This window comes from Pteropus alecto, unplaced genomic scaffold (genome assembly GCF_000325575.1).
Source record: "Pteropus alecto unplaced genomic scaffold, ASM32557v1 scaffold45, whole genome shotgun sequence".
NCBI lineage: Eukaryota > Metazoa > Chordata > Mammalia > Chiroptera > Pteropodidae > Pteropus > Pteropus alecto.
In genome coordinates this window covers 34,805,053-34,811,117 of record NW_006442491.1, presented here as the reverse complement: position 1 = coordinate 34,811,117, position 6,065 = coordinate 34,805,053, and the positions used below count along the sequence as shown (strand labels likewise).

At 42.6% G+C, this 6,065-nt stretch overlaps 1 long non-coding RNA gene across 1 annotated transcript; it reads right to left on the bottom strand.

Moving 5' to 3' along the window:
• Nucleotides 1-3,549: 3,549 nt before the first annotated feature.
• LOC112470930 lies at nt 3,550-6,030 on the bottom strand. Its single transcript, XR_003043083.1, has 2 exons — nt 5,455-6,030; nt 3,550-4,612 (listed from the first exon to the last, which is right to left on the bottom strand). It is a non-coding gene; the product is annotated as an uncharacterized LOC112470930 (long non-coding RNA).
• Between the last annotated feature and the right edge of the window lie 35 nt (nt 6,031-6,065).

Genomic DNA, 6,065 nt, shown 5'->3' with positions numbered 1-6,065 from the left:
AATTGGTCTATTTACATCTCCTTGACCATGGGCATTAAAAAAGCAGAGGAACATTAAAGAATATTGCAGTTGGGGATAAAAGAGAGAATTGTTTAATACTGATACACCTAGTTCTCAAACATTTGAATTTCACATCCTAGTGAATATTTAAAAATATGGTATCATCAGAGAGATGCTAACTTATTTTGCTAAGGAAAGATATGAAATGAAAGCCTAACTGTAAAAAATCAACAACATAAAAACGAAGACTTTACCAAAAAAAAAAAAAGAAAAGAAAGAAAGAACAAAAGAAAAGAAAGTAAAGAGGGCAGGAATAGAATTTTTTAAAAATCCTGCCCAATATAATAGTGCCAATAAACTTCTCCCACTAAAGCAGTGGACCTCCCATCAGCTCTTTCTGGCAAACCTGCATTTGGAAGCCTTGCAACAGTTTACCTTAACCAGAGTAGAGAGTTTAACATGGAACCAAAGATAATTCGTTAGAATTCTTCCTTCCTGCAACCTGGGTTTTCTACAGAAGTGATGGCATGTTCTTTCGTCTGAGCCTGGTGTCCTTCGGTGCCACCAAGTTTGAGCCAGAAGCAAAACAAAACCTCATGCTGCCTGCTTGCCATGTGCCAGACCCTCTGCTCAGTGGTACTTATCCAACCACCCATGAGCTTGTTAGTAGCCTCCTTTTCACCCATGTGGAAGCGAAGGCCCAGAGAGGTAATGTCACTTGCCTACAGTCACAGAGGCTGACAAATTCTGGAGCAGGGCTTTGAACCCAAGGACATCTGATGCTCAAGTTCACCTTCTAAACCATTAGTTCTCTCTTTTTGGATTCAAACAATGATCTTTAACGACCAAGAGACACACATGTCTTCATCTTAGAAAAGAGTTATTTTATGAAACTGCTCATTTTATTTTTGACTCCAGACTTGAGACGTCAGCAAATGTTAACGTCCCTACAGTCACTTTGTCAAAGAACAAAACATCTGAGTCACTTGGACCCTCGTGTAGAACAAAATATGAGTTTCATTTGGGATTGAGCAGTTTTGAAATCAGGTCACATGCTCGGGCATGAGGATAACACATTTATTTATGTGGCAAAATAAACGGATCGTGTTATATAAGGAAAAGTGAGTGGGTTGACACTGCCGGGGACGCTGTTCATGAAGAAAACATTATGGACTCATTGATCACAAGTCTCAGAACAGAACAGGGGAGCCTGTTTGCTGCAGGCCACAAAACAGCTACGTATCTCAAAGACAAAATAAATAAATCTCTCCTTCCTCAACTCTTCAGTTACCTCTCGAAGTCTGAATTTAATTCCTCCACATTCGCGTGCGGCCTTGGCCTTGTGTAGGTGGGGTTCTCATTGAGATCAAGGAGTCGAGAATTTTCTGCCGTGGAAAATACCCACCGACCTTCTACAAATGCCTCAAATGAAATGCCTTGCCAAAGATGAAAGGAGTCTTCCAGAATGTTCTTGTCTTAGAATTGTTCCCTTGGCCCATTTCGTGAATACCGACCAAACATCTGAACATCCTCCTCCTGGGTTTTACTCACCCTGCCTGTGGACGTACTTTTCACCAGCTCCCTGTGGGAGTGTGTGTTTCGTCCAAGGCAACAGCCATAATAAGATATGTCAAGGCAGGCTCTCGACTTACAGGAGAAAAACAGGATGTACTTTGGGTCCCATATAATTAGCAGTAATAATCCTGTCATGGAATTTCCCTCATTTTCACCCTGATGAATTAGCCAAGTTATATCATGCAAGAAAGATTAGAATAGGTATCTATGTGATGATGTAATTTTAAAACTTAATTATGAAACATATGTGGTACCAAAGGAATTTTTCCAAATCAGTGAATTCTTTTGTTAACCAGCTTAACTTGACTCTATACCTTCTAAAAATATTATTAATAATAATAACAGCTAATGCTTACTGAGCATTTACCATGCAACAAATACTACTCAAATCATTAACTCATTTAATTGATTCCCTCCCTTTTTATAGGAAGAGACTCTGTTACTTTAAAGAGGGGACATCTTCCTCTTACCAATCTCCACCTTCCCAGAGGTTTTGGGGAAAAAAAAAGAAGACAAACCAAAAGAAAATGTTTCTTTACATATAAGGTTTGTAATTAAACACATCTTTTACCAGGAACTGTTTTTAACTAGAACCGGAAACTCGATCAAATTGAACAAGTACAGCCTAGATCAAGTCTGGCGTTTAATCTCTGTTATTTTGCAATACATGATTTACAAATATTTATTGATCACCTAAACTGGTGCAAGCATAGTGAGAGGCGCTAAGATCGTAACAGAGAACGAGACAGGTGACCTTCGGGTTGCTGGCATCCTGAAGCAAGCTAGAATTCAAGTTACAAGATCATAACCACAAATATTATTATAACTATAATGTTGTAATAGAAAAGAGCGACTATTATTATTCCCATTTCATAGACAAGGACAAGGTGAACTGACTCGGTTAGGATGGAAATAGGTAACAGGGTAGCTGCAAAGTCCGGTCTGACTGAAACGCTGTAAGATACAGTTTTTCTCATATAAAATGGAAACCAATACTTACCTTCCGGCATTATCGTGTGGGTAGAGATGGTAAAACCTCTGGCACACACATAGTAGCTCCTCAATAAATGACGATTTATCCTAATAGTAAAATGACTCAAACTTGAGTGTTCGCACTATATTTTTCATCTCCTTAGAAGTGGAACGCCTCTTTTAATAGTGAACCTTTCCAATCTTCTTCACCTGTAACTGCATTTTGGAGGATTCAAGACACTTTTTTCCGTAATGGAAACTTAACTTACCAACGTGACAGAATTCTGCTCAGAAATCCTCAAGCAAGTACAGGAGCCAAACGGATGTTTGTGAAGACAGAGGTTAATTGTGTTTCACCTGACATTTCAGGTTTTCATCTTAACCTTTCTGACATAGGTATAGTGACCCCCAATTTTAAGAATAAGGAAACTAGGCTCAGAGAGGTTAAATAACTTGCCTGAGGCCATACAGCTTCAACTCAAGCTGTCGGGACCAAAACTGTCATTTTTCTTACATAGAATTGCTTCCTATGTGACATATAAATAAAACGCTCCCCTATTTACCAACAACTTCTTCCTCCGAAAACAAAGAATGTATCGATCCTGATCTTTCTCTTTTCATTTGAGAATAAAGAAATAATCAATAATCAATTGCCAATTATTTGCTCTTTTGGGTGCTGGCCAAGCTAAACAGTGCTGTGTCACATGCTCTAGGAGAGACAAAAACAAGGAGGTCACCTCCAGAAGGTCAAGGTTTTTGTCTAATTTGGCAGAGAACCCCAAGACACGTGTAATAGAGATGCTGATTTTAATTCTTTAAGGGCTCAATTCCTGTACTTCTTTATAACATTCGTAATAACATTTGAGAGCCTTTGCTATATGCCAGGGAATTTCGATGCTTTGTCAACCACAGAAAAACCCTGCTGGGTGGGCATACTCATTGTCACCACTTCCAGATGAGGTACACGAGGCTCACAGAGATCAGTCAGTAAGTTACCCCAGGTTTGTCTGGCTACTAATCGTTTTTATTTATTTATTTTTTTTTACTAATCTGCCTTTGGCTTTATCTAATTACACAGTTCCCTGAGTCGAAATTACACTATTGAGTTGAACACAAGTATAACAATTGCGACATCTAAGTGGCCTGTCTCGTATACAGTTTGCAAAAACCAAGGTGTGCAATACAGTCGCGCTACGAGGTGGGGTTGACCGAGCCCATTACCGCATTAAGAACTGTGTGCGCCTTATTCCCACAGCCACCGCACGCATCGGCTGTGGTTATCGCCCCCATTTCCATGAATCATCAGCTTCGCTGGGAGGCCCGTCCTGAACTGTCGCTTCGACAGATGTGGGAAGTAGGTCTACGAGTTTCCACAATCAAGAGCTAGGGTCTAGGGCTCACTCCCAGGTTTGGCTGAAGCTTTGAAGCACACAACGATATGACTCTTGGATACATTTGACAGAGTTTTGCATTTTTCAGTACAGAGAAACCAGCCAAGGCCTTTCTGAGGGCTCCACCACCCCACCCTCATCGTACACGTAAATGCGCACGTGCCTTGTCACCTGCGGTCTCTTGGTGAGGGCTGAAGCATTAACTTGGCGTGATGTCCCAGCACCCGCGAAGGGACTGGCCTGTCTCAGTCATGACCGTGGGCGCTTAGCAGGCAGTTCACGATCTCTCATTAGTAATTTCAGGCAGGATCCTGGCAGGATGATTCACAGAGACTAAGCGATGAGCGAGGGAAGCGGCCGGCTGAGGAAGAGTGAGTTCTGAAACTGCGTCCCAAACGTCCGTCTGAGTTGAGCTGCACCTCATAGGATGGTGGGCTGGACAGCACTGAAGTCTTGCTTTTTCTCTGCAGTCCAGGATAAAAATTAGTGGGGGCTTTCTCCACCGGACATGGGACACCAACTTCCCTGAAATAGGAATTTTCTTACTGGCTCCTACAGACTACTGATTGCCTGTCCCCTCCTGTTACCTACTTGGCATTTATAAAGTGACACAGTACAAACCCATGTGAAAACCCAGCAAATCTGAAATGCTTTCCCTTTCTCTCGGAGCACACCTGCAGAGAGAGAAAGAAAAAAATTAACAGAGGAGGAGGGCGATAACTCAATAGCTGGGTTAACAATAGGAGTTATGACTTATTGAGCGTTTATTATGTGCCAAACCCCGTGTCAGAAGCAAGGTACATAGCGGTGAACTAAGTGGATCTTCTGTTTGGAGCTATGTCACCACCATGAACACACAAAGCAACAATTCTATCACACGGCCCTGCACATACTGGTCCTGCCCACCATCCTTTTGGCAATATTCCCATTTAAGGAATATTTCCAATCTTCTGAGATAATCCTGGTTTAAGGAAAGGTGATGAACTACAGCATGCTAAATGTCGATGTATATATTAAGGGCCCAGGTGAGGATCAGAAAATCTGGGTCTGAAGCTCACATTAGCCAATAGTAAGGTTTGTGGAGTTGGGCAAATTACTTAACTCTCTAAGCTTCAGTTTTATTCATTCTTTTTTTTTTTTTTTTTTTTTGTCATTGGGCTAAACTGGATAGGAAATTTTATATAAAATGTCTAGCTCAGTAGCTGGTTTATCACAAGCTCTAGAAAGCTTCCGTTTGTATACTACACATGTTATACGAGTTATAGTATATAGTCTATAGTATATGCTTTATAACATGCACTATCTAGTGTGCGTATATATATATAAATGGATGTCTACATAAGTAGGTATAGTACATTTCCTACAAACTGTATTGATATATAATATACAGCTATTATTTTTTCTAACAGTAACGGTCATTAACCTCTCAGGACCAATCTGAAATGACAGGGTTCAAGCTCAAGTTGGACTGCAAACGGTTTTCAAGAAACAGACTGAAAGCTTACAGTAAACTTACCGGGGCCGGATTCGCCAACGCTAGCGTTGGAAAGACCTGGCTGAGACAGAAGAGGCGGGAGAGGAAACAGAACGGCCCTCAGCTCTTCCGTGGCTGGAGGCCGTTCTTGTGTTGGATCAGAACCGGAAAAGATGAAAATAATAAAATAATGTGTGCGCGTGTGTCCCCACGCTTGCCTAGCATGCACTCTGCAAGGGTGGCCGGGGACGGCGGGGCCGTGGCGCTGCACCTGCCTATCCTTTGCACAGCGTGTCCGAAATGAGGGAGGGGTGGGCCGGCCTCGGTGCAAGCCACGCTCTCACGGTGCATTTCACAACCGCCTAAGAGGGAGCGACCACGTGGAGGGCTGACTATGGATTACGTCGTAGACGCTTTACCAGCATCAATTCATTAAATCTTCATAACGACCAGAATGGAGCGGCCCGGGAGGGAATTCTGCAAACTCCACTGGCCCTCCATGCATTTCAGTACGCCTCAACTCCTCCTCACTTTGGGAGCTGGGTGGGGGGGCGCAGAAAGCTACCTTCCTCCGAAAAGAGTTCGGTCCAGGCTGGCATAACTGGCTGCGGGAGGCGCGCGGGCTCTGGGGCCCGCAGGCAGCCTCCCCGGGC